Below are 17,133 nucleotides of genomic sequence, written 5' to 3' on the forward strand. Positions count from 1 at the left end.
CGAGGCCCTCATAAAAGTTGCGAAACTACAAGGATTCGGGTATCGATAGTACAGGTCCTAATTCTATCAAACTTAGAATCTGTACCAGGCCGTTCTAATGCTTTCCCTCTCATTCTATTGGAAAGAGCGGATATCCCTATGTAGAGCAATGATATGGGACATCGGAAAGAACTCAAGACAGAACTTGTCTCTCAGCTCATCCCAGTTGTCGTGTACACTGCCTACGGTATACGTGTACCATTGTTCGGCCTTCCCTATAAGAGAGAAAGGGAACAATTTCGACTTAAGGGTATCTTGTGTCATGCCTACAATGGCAAACAATGAACTCAGATGCTCGAAATCTGACAAATGGTAGTATGGGTTTTCACTTTCTAACCCAGAGAAGGGAGGCTTCCGAACCAGAGTGATCAGACCGGGAAAGAGTTCAGAGCCGGATGTGAGAATTATTCGTGTAGAGGGTGGTGTCTCTAGGAACTCCTCCCTAGGGGCAGAGAGGCTGTGAAAGGATGGCTTCTCCATGGGTAGCGGGGGTAAAGATAGCAGAAAGAAAATTAAAGATGATACAGGATAAATCCCCGTAGGGTAGATAAGCTTTTAAAGGATAGCTCCTCTATGGGTAGCGGGGGTCAAGGTAGAAGAAAAGAAAAAGCAAAGGATACGAGGACGACTAGGTTCGAAGAGAGATACAGCAACTGTTCACCGGCAACGGCGCCAGAAAGCTTGTTGGGTATTTTAGCGTCGCGAATAAATCCGCAAGCGCACGGATACCATTGTAGCTTTCACCTCAGAGTATTCCAAGGGTTATCGAATCCACAGGGAACGTGTGTGCACTCTCTTGTATTCTAATCGATCCAAGGACACACTAAGATAGGTAGAAGGGTAGAGAGGATTCCTAAGATAGCACTACTGCTGAGTTAAAGGTCGATCTCTCGGGCATAATACTCACTTCGGGCACCGGCTTACAACTAGTCTGCCAGTCGACTCTGGCCAACAGCTCTACGCTATATCCGAACGTGGAGGATTACAAAGGACCAATAGGGCTGTCACCACCTACGACCTACCTCTAACAAACTGTCGGATATAAGGCAAACGAAGGATAACCCCTAGCCTAGACACCACGTCTACGCTATTGATTACTACTGCAGTCTAACTACGTATCTTGAGCCATAGCAAACTACAGCACTCTGTACGAATACAGAGCGACAAATCCACAAGTAAGAGACCTGATCTCACTCAACTACAAGCACTACTAGCATACACTAAACCATGTATAATACTAGAGATAGGAACCACGAATACTTACTAAATACCAAAAAATGTAGCAGCATCCGTAGAGGTACAAGCTGGGAGTAGAGAGCCGACACCCTAGCACTTCTCCCGAACTACTCCCTCACTCTCATAGAGGTACAACAATGGAGAAGAGCGCCGAAGACCCGCGCCCCTCCTAAGTACCTCTACCCTCTCCCTACTCTAAGTCAACTCTAAGCCAAGAGAAGGCTTGAGAGAGCACTTGGATGGATGTGAAACTCCACTTGATGGTGTCTCAAAAGGAACCGCTCCCCTCATATATATATAGGAGGGAGTGTTGATGCTTCTTAAAGCTCCAATTTACGTACCGCAAGCACACGGATCGTGGTAGCTTTTCCCTTAGAGTACTCCCCCAAGGTTTATCATCCGTGGATCAGAAACGAACCGACTAGGGTTTACCATCTAATCTATCAAACCTATCCTAAACATGAAGCGAAGATTGCATATAAATTGAACACTTGATAGATATGAATGAAGCATAAGTGTTCATCACACCCACAACCGTAGATGAGATAACACAACCAAGGAGTTAGGGCCTATCGTCTCTAGGTACGGTTCTAGTGAAAAAGATGATCAAAGCATAGATTGCATCTCAACTAAAGGTACACGAAATCATCTCTCAGAAAGGCAAGCGGCCTACTTTCCCAAGGTCGCCGGTGCGAGGTGCGTGTCGACGCCTAAGGTTTCCCAAAGCTTTACCCCAGACTCCCATGGTACTCGCCATCGATCCTATTCCACATCATGTCGTCGCTAGAACTTTTCCCTCCGCCATGCTGTCATCACACCAGGGTAATCAACCACTAGCTAAAACATGCTACCTCAACGTATCCACAAGATGTAGACTAATTACCACGAATAGATATAATCTTACTATGAACATATGGATGCATTACATATGAGAAAAAAAGCATGCATTGAAGTAGACCAAAATCGAGACAAATAGAATAAAGAGTAGATTGATATCACCATCGTGTGTGTACATACCCCGACGAATGTTGGGGATGACTCTCGAACCCCACCATGGCACAACCTCACAGGGAGGCCATGGCGGCTAGGGGTGGCCTAAGTCATCTCCTAGGTACCCTCGAAGACTTGCGGCGGCCGTCGTCTCCCTCCGGTCTTAGCCCTAGATTTTCGTCGAGTTCTGGGTGGATTGGATCCCCTCCCTTGGTCGCCTAGGGGCTTGTATTTATGCCCTTGGGGAGCCTTGGGGCGTGTTCCACCTTGTCTTGCACGAGATCTTTCTTGGGAGAGAAGCAAACTTGGTTTCCATAAAATCAGCCTCGTCCAGATTTTCCTGTTTCGCAGCCCTTCCTTGCCGACGCCATATCTCCTATGTCCGGACTCTAAATAATGCAAATTCGGTCTCCAGATTGTGTGCCACGAAATTATCTCCAACTTTGGTATTCATTGCTTTCCTTGGAAACGAATATAAGACCCCCAAAACAGCCTCGGAAAAAATCTGTCTGATTTGAGACTTGTCTGCGCAGAAAGTATTTCGGGGGCCATATCTCCTAGATCCTTGACCCGAATTGGGCCTTCCATATGTCCAAATCGAAGCTCTCATCGAGGCCCACAACTTTGGTATTCAACCTTTTTCCATTAGAGGCCGTTTAAGTCTCTGAATCCGCACCGAAAGATCATGCTGTTTGCGCGAATATCTCTCGGGCTGAGTTGATCTCATGGGTAAACCTCCAAATCTCAAGCACATCTTCCTCCATGTGGCTTTTCTCGACATTTTGACTTTCTTCACCTTTACATGTGGGATTTAGACGTCATTATCTCCGTGATTTAGATAGGGGTGCTTGTCGTCCAAGCTCCAGCATATTCTGTTTAAGTCCCCAGAGTTTTACGGCTTCGTGTTTTGGTCCTTGGGCTCTCTTGGAAGGTGGATGTGCATGAATGGGCTTCGAATCAACATGGGCTTTGGCCTTTGTCTTTCTCCGTGTTAGCGCTCGATCACGGGCCTCATCATTTCATGCTCCAAAATAGGCCAAAAACCTGCAAAAACGAAGTTCCTCCAAAATATATGTGCAAATGTGAATGACCAATAATTAGGCCGGGTTAGGACGGTTAGTGATTTTGATATTGAATTCATGTCATTATCAAGGATAAACAAGGGATAAAACGGGTACTTAAGGAGCGCCAACATTCCCCCATGCTTAAACCTTGCTCGTCCTCGAGTAAGTCTAGGAGCTTTGCTTATAAAGAAATCAGCGTTGCCCTTCAATGTCCTCTCTGCACTTAGTCATACATAACAAGACATATTGCTCTCTCAAGTATTTAGCATTTAAGTTCATGTTGTGACCGGCTACTTTTTCATTATGGAAGATAGACTAGCAATTAAAGAACAAGCCACAATAATAGATAAATGCAATGCTCTCAAACTTAAGCGAACATCAAATCTTTACCTTGTTTGATCGTGAAGAGTTTTCAAAAGAAAGCATATCAAACATAAGTGAGATTCTCTTGCAAAAGATCATGGAAATACTCATCTCATCAAGTCTCTCAAGCCTACATTAGATTGTCTTCAACCTATTCTACTAATATATAAAAGTGAAAGACTTATGTGGAGCTTGGTAGGTAAAAACAATCCTAGCAAAACATTATATCTGAAATATTGTCAAACTAAGAGAGAGATCTAATGGAATTACCGAGACTAGTCAAAAAGGCTATTGGAAAATAATGTTGGAGAGGGAGAAAAATCAAACACACACATTTAGATAGGTGGACATGTGCAAGTGGCAAATGGATAATCCCGAGATACAAATGAAGTTCTCGTTATCGGATTGCACTTGGTTGGAAGATTTGAGTATGGAATAGTTCTTCAAAGTAACTTGGAAAATTAATGAAGCCAAAAAGAACTAAGGAGCATTTTATTCTTCTCTTTTTTTCTTTTCTTTTTTTTCTTTTCTTTTCTCCTTTTCTTTTCTCTTTCTTTTCTCTTTCTTTCTCTTTCTTTTTACTCATTAGAACTTTTGATAACATAGAATACTTACCCAATCATCCCCCCATGCATGAACGAATGCTCGTCCTCGAGTATGAATAGTGGGAGAACCAGCTAGCTAGGGTAAGTATCTCAAATTCACCTTCTTCTTTGTAGAACCTCTTGAATCTCCGAGGAGCCTTGTCTCCCAAAACTTTTCTTTATATGGTGCCCTTGATTCTTTTGATTCCGTCGAAATGATAATCCATACTCAAATTGGGTTGTGGTCAAGGAGGTAATCGCAAAAAGATATTTTTGGTTTAGGGTGGATATCCAGCGAGGTTTGCAAAATTTCCGAAGTAGAAACTTACAATGCATGGATAAATAGGCTAGCAAAAAGAAGGTTACACAAAAAAAAAACGGAATGACCAGCTTCTTAGTCTCGTACCAAAGAAATCAATCTTAATCCAACTCATCAAAATATAAGTTTGCAATCTAAAGGTTTCATCATGAAAGAATATGTATGTATAGGCTTTGGTAGGTAGAACTTTGCAAGAGATTCACAAATGTAGATAGCATAGGAATTAAGTTTTCAAATTAAACAACACAAGGTGTAAGGTCATCGGTAGACTTAAATCAAAGAGCAACATAGAATATGTGGGTTTAGAATTTAGTCATTTAACCTCCACAAATAAAAGAGCCGGTATTTAATCATTTTAATTCCATTTAATTGAGAGCAAATGGTCAAGTCATATACAACATAGCGTACGTAAAACAAAGCAGCAACTTTCATCACTTTTCCATAAGCAAGAGCATATAAGAATATCATTGTGGTGAGCTCAAGGTGATGGTGGTTATCATTCATTGAAAACAAAAACAAATCTAGGTTGTACTCCTAGTACCCATGTTATTATACGGAGAGATATACAAAGGTTGCATCTTTGGTTGAAGGCATATATGTACAAGCATTTAGAAAAAGAGAGAGTTGAGGAAGAATTACCGTCCTTCTCGATGCTCGTAATGAAGTGTAGCGCGACCTCCTCCATACTTAATCATTGTGCTAAGCATGGAAGAAGAATCATGAGCATCTTGTGGCAACCGTGATTATATTACTCCATGAGATCTTTCTTCCTTGTCCACAAAATCCTCCCCCATGCTTAGCATGATGCTAGGCGTGGATGGAGAAGAGGGACCATCTTGTAATTCTTGAAGTTCTTCCCTCATGTGTATGAATATCATCTTCAATGTGTCTTCACCATTGTTGCATTAATTTCCTTCCACTTCTTCTTGTACTAAGTCATGGTCCCAACCCTTGCTTCTCATCGTCGTCGCCTCCTTCAATTCCTCGTTTTCCCATTGCTGCCTCATCTTCACGAATTTTTCTTTCAATTTCCAAAACAGAACATATACTGAAAAATTGATCCATTGTGAAGTGCACGAATTTTTCTTTCCAACAAGTATTCATTCGCCCAAAATTGATTCCAAACAAGAGAATTATGTCCATTTTATCCCAGCGCTGCAATCTCTTCCGAATTTCAGAACGCGCAGCGTCCAAAGTTTTTGCCATATCTCCTTGTGTCTTCAAATTCATTGATCTTGGATGTGTTGGAATGGTAATTTCATGGAACTTCTGAATATCAACTTTTTCTTCCTTGTATGTCTCTGTCCATGCGCAAAATTTGATGAAAACAGCGGGCCTTGCTCTCGAACTTTGGAGATGTTGATGAATTTGATTTATTCTTTGATTACGAATTCATGGGAACGCTTTGTCATGCCTGCAAAACAATTCAAGTGCAGAGTCTACCCCCAAGGTGACGGTCGGGAGTAGAAACAAATGCCAACAAACCCACCATTCCTAATATCTCAATTTGTGGCATAGCTAGCTTAGCGAAACTAGTGAGTGTACATGTGTGCTAGTGTAAATGCAAATGAGAGGAAGGTATATAAACAAAGACAACGTTTACACCTAGTTCTAAAAACCATATTTACAACTAGGTTGCCGAACTTCTCCATAGCCAAAAAGACTTATTTAACCAAGGTCAAAACACCATATCTATCCCAAGATCAATAGGCCTTCATAGCACAAGAAAAAATAAAGCGCATTGCAAAGCTTATAAACCAACCAAATGCAACCTCATAGCTTGGTAACTAAATGATGATGGTCTTCAATCATGTCTAAACACCATGTTTACACAAGATTGCAAAAGGTAAATGCTATCATGATTAGCACTACATAGATAGGAAAGCGTACATCAATAAAATTGAGACCAAGCTAGCAAAATGAGTGCATGAACAATGGAATGGATGCAAAGTGCAAATGCAAAGTTAGCAGAAACAGGTGTTAGCAAGGTTGAAAGGACCTTTTGATGTCGTTCCGCAACTAGCTTATTCAAAAACAATTGCTAAGAGTGACAAAAAGCCTTTGCGACACTTCATAAGAAGTGAGGCTTTTGTCAATGAAAAGGTTATTTATCGAAAAAGGATCAATCAACCGAGCTAACAAGGTTTTAGAAGTAGGTTTATGGGTTTCCTATATTTTTGGCTTAAAACAAAAATTTTGAAAAGAGAGTGTTGGGTTATAGAAATTCTATCTAAGGTGGTTTCAAAAAAACTAGAGATAAACAAAAGTTAGATTTTTTTTGAATAAAAAACATACCCTATGGTTTTGGGATTGCTCTATGAGTGGTTTTCCTAAGGGTTTTAGGATCTCAAAAGCGAGGCTAGTCAATGTTTTTTTAGAAAAAGTTTTTTTTATGCAACATGCAATGCAATGCAATGGTGAGACGAACAACATGTTATGCAATTCAACACGGGGTGGGTGAACAAAATGATATGGCATGATGAGGTGGTCTAAAACAAAACAAAAAGTTAGCCTAAGTTAACTAGCCACAAGTTTAGAATCAAAGGGTGGTGTAATGCTTCATAAATCTCTCTAAAAAGACACAAAGAAAAAGACTCAAAACACTAATAGGCACACAAAAAGGTCTATAAGTTTCCCAAGATCAAATAACAAAGTGCTCCCTCAATAACATTTAGAATGAACAACATGAAGTTGTGGTTTTTGTTAGAGCAATGGTACAATGTTACTTGATATTCCGATTAAAGAGTGCAATGTAGACGGTCATATTAATATATATATATATATATAATAATAATAATAATAATAATAATAATAATAATAATAAAAGATCGGGTTGCCTCCCACAAAGCGCTTCATTTAAAGTCATATAGCTCGACTTTCTCACATACCTTCTAATTGATGTGAAGCCATGGTCCTTCATGCGAGAAACCGAAGTGTCCATGCAGCTTGATGTCGCCTCTTGTAATCCATCGTGGTTTGCTTGCAACATCTTCATTTGTCGAAAGTCGACCGCTTGTGCCTTCATTTGCCAATGTCATTGGGGTTCTTCCTCTGCTCCAAGCCTCTGAATTTTATCATGTACGCTTGATGAAAGCATCGCCCAAGCTCCCCTTCATTGTTGTCATCGTCATCTTCTCTATCTTGTTCTCATCGCGTTGCTCCTGCCTCTTCTTCATGGAATATCTCCTGTATACTCAACAGAACATATACCAAAATATAGATCTATTGAAATGTTTATGAAATTAACTTTCCTACGAGTGGTCATTCATCTTAAACCGAATCCAAACGAGAGAGTTATGCCCGTTTCACTTTTGGTGCTGCGTGCTGTCCAGTAATTTTCAGAGTGCACAACCTTCAATGTTTTGGCCATACCCTCTTGTAGGAATCTCTGATTGACTTAGTTCTTGATTCGTTAGAATGGGAACTTCATGGAGCTTTTGAATATCCAAAAATATGCTGCTCTTTGCTTCTGAGGTCGGGCTGGAAATTGATGAGAACAATATCTTCTTGTGAATTCGCCCGAAGATATCAATGATCTCGATCATGTGGTCTTTGGAGCGTAGTGTCATGCGTCCTTGGCTTCAAGGTCATCACCATTGATTCACCAGCGAGTATCATGACTCCAATGGTCTGTCTCCATGGTTCTTGCATTGCCTAAGGTGTCAGGATCGAAGATGCTCCTGTGCTTCATGTTGATGATCCGAACGGTTTCCTTCCTTGATAGCATCACTCGATTAGAAGTATATCGAGCATCCCACTAGAGAAGATAGGTGGTGTCGTGGTTCTTCTAATATTGTTGCCTCCAGCTTTGGTCAACTTCAAATCATCATCTTTTGTGTACACAGCCTTCCAATCATCCTTTGACATCATCATCACCTTCTTCGTCGGTTGCTACTGCCTCTATCCTCGTTGAATTCCCCTTCATCCAGTGCAGAATATGTACCAAAATTCTCCTCCATTGCAAGGTGCATCAAATTATCTTTCCAATAAGTGGTTATTCACCCCAATTAGACTCCGGATAAAGAAGTTATGCTCGTTTTATTACGGCGCTGCAATCTGTCCAGAAGGATTTCAGAACGCGCAGCGTTGAAAGATTTTACCATAACTCTTCACACCGATCTCCAAAGTTGATGGTTCTTGATCCGTTGGAAAGAAGACTTGATGGAGCTTCAAAATAATCTATTATTTGCTCATGTTACTTCTCTGATCTTGGACGAAAAAATCATCACAACAGTAACACTTCATAGATGATGATGATCGCACGATTTTCTTCGCGGGCATGCTTCATACCTATTGCTTGAACAAACAATTCTTTCCAAAAACATAAGTCTTTAAAATCAATTGACATGGCGGCGTACCTTATTTATCATCTTTTGCTTTGGGGAGTGGGGACTCGATAGCGGATGCTGGGCCACTAACAAAAGTTAGCACCTACCACTAAAGAGCGAATCTTGATGTTATTATCGTCATGTCGATGTGGACGTTGTAGATGTTCCATATCGAGGTTTCTCGATCATCTTGTTATCGATTGTTGAAATTTGTTCAAGTGGACTATGGACTTCTCGAAGTCCAAGTTTGGTGTCTAGCTTTTTTCACATGCTTTCAAGGACACAAACAAGAAAACAAGGGTATATGCAATAATAAAAATTAGGGTTAGTCCAAAAAAAACTAGATAGAACGCCCTAGGGTTCGAGTTGCCGATCCCGGGCAACGGCGCCAGAAAAGCTTGTTGACGCTTCTTAAAGCGCCAATTTATGTACCGCAAGCGCACGGATCGTGGTAGCTTTTCCCTTAGAGTACTCCCCCAAGGTTTATCATCCGTGGATCGGAAACGAACCGACTAGGGTTTACCATCTAATCTATCAAACCTATCCTAAACATGAAGCGAAGATTGCATATAAATTGAACACTTGATAGATATGAATGAAGCATAAGTGTTCATCACACCCACAACCGTAGAGGAGATAACACAACCAAGGAGCTAGGGCCTATCGTCTCTAGGTACGGTTCTAGTGAAAAAGATGATCAAAGCATAGATTGCATCTCAACTAAAAGGTACACGAAATCATCTCTCAGAAAGGCAAGCTGCCTACTTTCCCAAGGTCGCTGGTGCGAGGTGCGTGTCGACGCCTAAGGTTTCCCAAAGCTTTACCCCAGACTCCCATGGTACTCACCATCGATCCTATTCCACATCATGTCGTCGCTAGAACTTTTCCCTCCGCCATGCTGTCATCACACCAGGGTAATCAACCACTAGCTAAAACATGCTACCTCAACGTATCCACAAGATGTAGACTAATTACCACGAATAGATATAATCTTACTATGAACATATGGATGCATTACATATGAGAAAAAAAGCATGCATTGAAGTAGACCAAAATCGAGACAAATAGAATAAAGAGTAGATTGATATCACCATCGTGTGTGTACATACCCCGACGAATGTTGGGGATGACTCTCGAACCCCACCATGGCACAACCTCGCAGGGAGGCCATGGCGGCTAGGGGTGGCCTAAGTCATCTCCTAGGTACCCTCGAAGACTTGCGGCGGCCGTCGTCTCCCTCCGGTCTTAGCCCTAGATTTTCGTCGAGTTCTGGGTGGATTGGATCCCCTCCCTTGGTCTCCTAGGGGCTTGTATTTATGCCCTTGGGGAGCCTTGGGGCGTGTTCCACCTTGCCTTGCACGAGATCTTCCTTGGGAGAGAAGCAAACTTGGTTTCCATAAAATCAGCCTCGTCCAGATTTTCCTGTTTCGCAGCCCTTCCTTGCCGACGCCATATCTCCTATGTCCGGACTCTAAATAATGAAAATTCGGTGTCCAGATTGTGTGCCACGAAATTATCTCCAACTTTGGTATTCATTGCTTTCCTTGAAAACGAAGATAAGATCCCCAAAACAGCATCGGAAGAAAATCTGTCTGATTTAGGACTTGTCTGCGCAGCAGGTATTTCGGGGGCCATATCTCCTAGTTCCTTGACCGAATTGGGCCTTCCATATGTCCAAATCAAAGCTCTCATCGAGGCCCACAACTTTGGTATTCAACCTTTTTCCAATAGAGGCCGTTTAAGTCTCTGAATCCGCACCGAAAGATCATGCTGTTTGCGCGAATATCTCTCGGGCTGAGTTGATCTCATGGGTAAACCTCCAAATCACAAGCCCATCTTGCTCCATGTGGCTTTTCTCGACATTTTGAATTTATTCACCTTTACATGTGGGCTTTAGTCATCATTATCTCCGCGATTTAGATAGGGGTGCTTGTCGTCCAAGCTCCAGCATCTTCTGTTTAAGTCCCCAGAGTTTTAACTCTTCGTGCTTTGGTCCTTGGGCTCTCTTGGAAGGTGGATGTGCATGAATGGGCTTCGAATCAACATGGGATTTGGTCCTTTCTTTGGGCTTTGGCCTTCGTCTTTGTCCGTGTTAGCGCTCGATCACGGGCCTCATCATTTCATGCTCCAAAATAGGCCAAAAACCTGCAAAAACGAAGTTCCTCCAAAATATATGTGCAAATGTGAAAATGACCAATAATTAGGCCGGGGTTAGGACGGTTAGTGATTTTGATATTGAATTCATGCCATTATCAAGGATAAACAAGGGATAAAATGGGTACTTAAGGAGCGCCAACAGGGAGCCATGGTGCTTTCGACCGAGAATTGTAGCTCTACCCCTTGGAACCGACCTTGGGAGATAGTGAGGAGTGTCACGCGTCAAGGCTGAGGCGGTGGGGCCCATGGGTCAGGTCGGCCGACCTGGTAGGAGGTCGGCCGACCTGGTAGGTCGGTCGGCTTGCCCGAGGCTCCAACCGCCCCCAAACTTGACATTTGGGCTGTCCTGGTGTCCCTTGTCCTAAACCCATGGGGCATGTCCTGTCCTACGCTCGTTTGCTTGTGTATTTGGGCTCGTTTTGATCCGTTTCAGCCTGATTCTCATTCTCTGGTTGGTTGCGTATTTTGCCTTGATCTGTGGATTGTGTTTTCCTGCTCATGAAGTGTGTTTTCTCCCTTAATTCACCTGCATACAAATATTTACTAACACTCGTGGAAATGGTCAGTAATAAACCCCTACCACTAGGTTGATGTTTATATTTCATGTGTTTATGCAGGAGTTAACGGCCTAGATTTGGTACTTAGCAGCCGTCAACATGGATACAATTGATTTAGGGGAGGGGACCTCCTCCAAGCTAGCTCTTGGTTTAGGTTCCAAAAAGCAGAACATTTCTCCATACCTGATTAGGTTGAGGTTGTTTCGTCTGTACCTGGAGAAGTAGTAGTGGGCGATGACATCTTCTTCTTCTTGCGCCGCACCTTCTTGGTTTTCTTTGGTGGCATAGATGGCGCAGGAGTAGGATCCTCGGGTGTAGGATAGACGATCTCCAGATCTTCCTGTACAGTGTTGGTGATGAAATCAGAGATCATCAGGTCGTCTTCTACTGACTCAGTTGGGGGATCATGAATCTCTCAATCTTCCCAGGCAGGCTCGGACGGAGAGTGATGAATATCCCAATTCTCCCAACCGGCTTCCGCCCATAACCCCTATTTCTCGCTATCCTCTTGAATCAAGAAAAACTCTCTCTTGTTTTGAAACTTGAACTTCATGGTTTTTCACATGATGCGAAGGCTGACTTTCCCTGACCCAACGCCGAACGGACCAGATCGTGCTTTTTCTGGTCATTTTACAACAATGTCCTCGAATTTTAATGAAATAAACCCACTGTTTGGCATCCTCTCTCAGGGACTTTTGTGAAAACCCCTCTCCTTTTATAGAAATCAACCCGCAGTCCAGCCTTCAAGGTTCAAGGAAATTTGCAAAGAGAATCTTAAGTTTTCACGAAATCGACCCGCCGTCTTATTCTTCTCTCAAGATTGTTTTAGGAAAGACCCTTGGATTTTAATTAAATCAAACCACAACCCATTCCATTCGTTACTTCTACACGAGCAACAATTATACGCACAATTTGAACACCAAAACATGCCGAAATCAAAAGTTATTCAATATATAATTTGATCAAAACTTTAAAAACTACAACTTTATTATAGAGCGAATCTTAAAATTGAAAATACTTTCGCTATTCGTTTGCATAAATGCTTACATACAACCCGTTGCACCTATGATTTGGACACCAAAACGGCTTCAAATCAAAAAGTGTTCTATACAAAAGTTGCTCAGTATTTCAAAATATACAACTTTATTATATAGTACAATTTCACATTGATTCATCCACATAAATGTTTACGTACGATCCATTCTACCTATTATTTGGACACTGAAGCATCTTTACGTCAAAAAAGGTTTGATACAAAATTTCAAAATAAACAATAACAAAAAATACTACAACTAAAAATAATAGATATAACAAAAAATGATTGTTCCATTTCTATACCTAAAATAATATCCTACTTAAATAATAAATAATAGAGTCATGACAATAGAGAGCACAAAATATAAGTCAGTATGTAGCTAATAACCCAACTTACTTCGAAACAAAAAAAAAACAAGCACATAGCTTAAGTACCAAAACATCACTTGCATTTAAAACAAATACTTGAGCTAATCTACTCTACATTGATTACATATTGGTCCAATAACTTGGCTGCATCATAAAGTCATCAATACAACAGTTAGTTATAATTTTAAAATCTACAACTTTATTGTATAGTACAATTTCATATTCGAAGCGCTTCTAGAAAAAGGTTTAGAATATAAAAGTTGCTTGAAATTTCAAAACCTAAAGGTTTGCTTTAACAAAATTGTAAATTCAAAGTATTTTCATAATTAGTTAAACATATAGGATTCTATTTTTCTTAAAAAACATATCGTAACACCGTTCTTCTATGGCTCCTTATAGTAACTCTACAACAACACGACATATTTTAATATACCTACTACTTTCTTAAAAACAATTATCACTCATTTCACCACAAAAAATATAGCAAAAAAATATCATAGACTTATTTCGCTATCTAAAATAATATACGAAGTACTACTTAAATAATAGCATCACAACAATAGAATACCCAAAAATATATACCAAGTGCAACAGCGAACTCCAGCCCATGACACCTATGCGCAAATAAGTTTTACAGTTGCCTACACACAATAATTATTATATATATATGCATGAACTAAAGTCCGCATCAACTATAATACTACGACATGAAATACAGGCCCCGCGTGGACCCTTTCTAGTATATATATATTAACCATCTCTTGACCAAAAAAGTGTACACATAGATGGTGCCCTACGACACAATGCTGTTTTTCTATCAGTACCTCTGTGCCTTGTTGGTGCCAGATATCTTGCATGTTCCACCAACCAGGATTCCTTACTTAACCTCCAAGTATTGGGACACCGTGTTTGATACAAAAACCCTAGGACCATGTAAGTGCACGCGGTCCTTCGCTTTAGTTTCTCTCTGCTTTGTGCTTTGGAAGATTTGCATTGTAGCTAGTGTAGCTTCTGGAGTAGTGTATCCCCACAGGATCCTTCTGCTGACCTTTGTTTAGTTTGATGCTTTCATGATGAACGGGTTAATAAAGAAAGATAAGAAAGGACTGGCTCTTGTGTTTTTGCTTTCATCCCATAAATGTTTATGTTCTCGACAGCCTTGTTTATTTGAAGATCCTAAGGAGAAGACACTACTCTTAGGTCTCACACAGAACAGTTTTTCTTCCGCGAGGTACCTATCACAAGTAAAATAGATTGGAATATGCAATGCCAACGCACTGGCATTGGATTGGCAGTTTATTTTACCTCACAGCCAACAAGGATTCGTTCTGTGTGGTACGACTAATGTGGGTGTTCACCTTCTGCTATGGCAAGTTCAGATCTTCTAGGCAAATTTTGGAGAAAAAGAAAGATATTCATTTATCAGCCTTTACCTATGTCTCCAATAAAGTAGAGAAGTAATTAAAAAATGGATGTACCTGAAAGAATAGAAAGCAATATGATGACTTTTTTTTTCTTTCAAAATACGAAGCCTACTAGTACTTTATGCACATAAAAACTAGTATAACCTAGAATACACAATAATATTAATAACCAAACCTAGTTGAAACACGGAATTTAGAGCAAAAAAAATCTTGAAAAATGCAGTTCCCCTCAAAAGGCGCAAATGTCTTTCAAGAAATTTTAGTTTCCACACCTCTCAAGCCTTTGCTGGAACCTTTTTTTTGTTGAATAGTCATGTATTTGCACGAGTTCCATGGCTAATGCAGTAAATGAACAAAATGGTTGCACAATTAATAATGCTGATGAAATTTCAAATTATTTATACTACTACAAAAACGATTTGTAGGAACGTCCCGTTTTTGCAGTGGCGGGTCAAAAGATAACTTGTTCCTATAAAGAAAGAGGAGTTATCGTAGCATTTGACCCATCTTTAAAAATACATTTCTACGGATGAGTGATGGCATCACCCGTCCCTACAAATGGCGTCACGCAAAAAAATCATAACTTTTTAATATAATCTCGGATGAAGACAAACTTTATACCAAAATTGTAGAGCTTGATGGGATCTAAAATTTTCTGGTTGATAACTTTTCTCATTTGAGGGTATGTAGTCCAAAAAGGTTACTATAAGTTCTCTAGTTTTAAAATCTGTAAGTTTTGATTTGTTTTCAAGCAACCCCGGATGTACAGTAGTTCCATGTTAAAGTTTTAGTGGTACCTAAATTTTATGGTTTATATATTATTCATATAATACTATTTAGGATCATAATATCATTTATTAGTACCCTAGATATGGCTATGACTATATTATATCTCATACAATTGAAGTTATATTAAGTTTCCACAATCTTAACCTTTATATACACTTGGATATATTTGATATACTTTTTCTTATCTAAAGCTCAAAATAACTATAGTGTAGAAGTTTAATTTTTGTATTTCTTCTTCTATATTTAAAGATTTAAATGAATTTTTGGAACAAAGAGAAAAATATTTTTAGGGGCAGGTGATGGCGTCACCCATCCTTAGAAATTGCATTTGTAGGGGCGGATGACGCCATCACCCGCCTCTAAAAATTGAGGCCCTCCTGCTCACACCCTGATTCCACGCCATGGATCTGCACACAACTACAGAAAAGATTTTTGGTCCAACACATTAGTCCCGGCCACCATTGGACCCGGCACTAAAGCTCTCTTTAGTCTCGGGTCCAACGGCTAGGGGATTGAACGACTAAAGGGTGACTTTTAGTTCCGGTTGGTGGCTCCAACCGGAACCAAAGGTCCTGGACTTTTAGTCCCGGGTGGTAACACCAACCGGGACTAAAGGATGACCCTTTAGTCCCGTTTGGTGATTCCAACCCGGACCAAAAGGGCCTTTAGTCCCGGTTGGTGGCTCCAACCGGGACTAAAGGGTCTTTCACAGGTCAATTTAAAAGGAAAACATCTCATTTAAAGCCACATGTGTTGTGTTGGTGGGGTGATAAAGAAACTACACGCGAGGCGAGACATTTTGAGTTCGATTCTTGGGTTGTGCAAAATATTTTTTTCCTTGCGCAGGGGCTTTAGTCCCGGTTATTTGACCGGGACTAAAGATCCTCATCTTTAGTCCTGGACTCCCGATCCCGGTTGAGAAATCGAGACCAAGGGAGTTGAGAACCGGAACAAAAAGGGCATTCTCAAGTAGTGGCACCCCTCTTCCTCCACCAATCATGCACCACTGTGGCCTCTTCACAACATGCTGGTTCCTTCTCTTTTCCTCCAATCCCCTCACCTCCTATCTGGCCGCGTCACACCTCCCTTCTCTCCCCACCGCCCTCCCTTCTCTTCCTCCTCTCCCTCCCTCGCCACCCTTCCCTTCCTCTCCCTCCCCCGCCAGTCTTCCCTCTCCATCCTAGTGGAGTTGCGACGACGCGAAGGGGGCTGCGATGGCCAACATGGGCCCGCTGTGGTGCGCAGAGCTACCGGGCGGGTAGAGGACGTGGCGAGCACATGGGTGGGCGGATCCGGTAGCCAAATTCGGCGGCGAGCATGCAGGCGGGTCCGCCGACTGGAGGCGGAGGCGAGCGCTTGGGCAGGCGGATCCGGTGGCGAGGGAATGGGAGGATTCGTCGGCGAGCGAACGCATGGGCAGATCCAGTGGCAAGTGCACGAGTGGTAGTGTTGATGAACTCTGTTGCCGGCGGCACGCCCTGAGGCCACGCTAGAGCTGTGGCGGCAGTGCTCCTAGGGCATGGGTAGGAGTAGGTGTAGCGTGTTCACGGGGAGCGGGGGCGGCGGCTGCCAGCTGCTAGTGATTTTTTTTGGTTTTGTATTGATCTGTAGGAGTGTGTCGCGGCGTGACCCGCACCTGCCCCTATAAACAATATTTGTGGCGGTGAGAAACGGGGGCGGGTACCGCACCCTCTCTTACATATAGGTTTTATATATATGAATGTTTACGTATCCAGCTTAATTTATTATATATTAATTTGTACGGCTCATTACAATTAGATTAATCAAAAGTGAGGCGTCACATCTTTAAGTGCTTCTAGAATGGTGTAGACGTTAGCTGCGGCTACGAAGCATCTACCGGCCCAGAACGCAGAATGCA

Source organism: Panicum virgatum, chromosome 6K (genome assembly GCF_016808335.1).
Source record: "Panicum virgatum strain AP13 chromosome 6K, P.virgatum_v5, whole genome shotgun sequence".
Classification (NCBI taxonomy): domain Eukaryota; kingdom Viridiplantae; phylum Streptophyta; class Magnoliopsida; order Poales; family Poaceae; genus Panicum; species Panicum virgatum.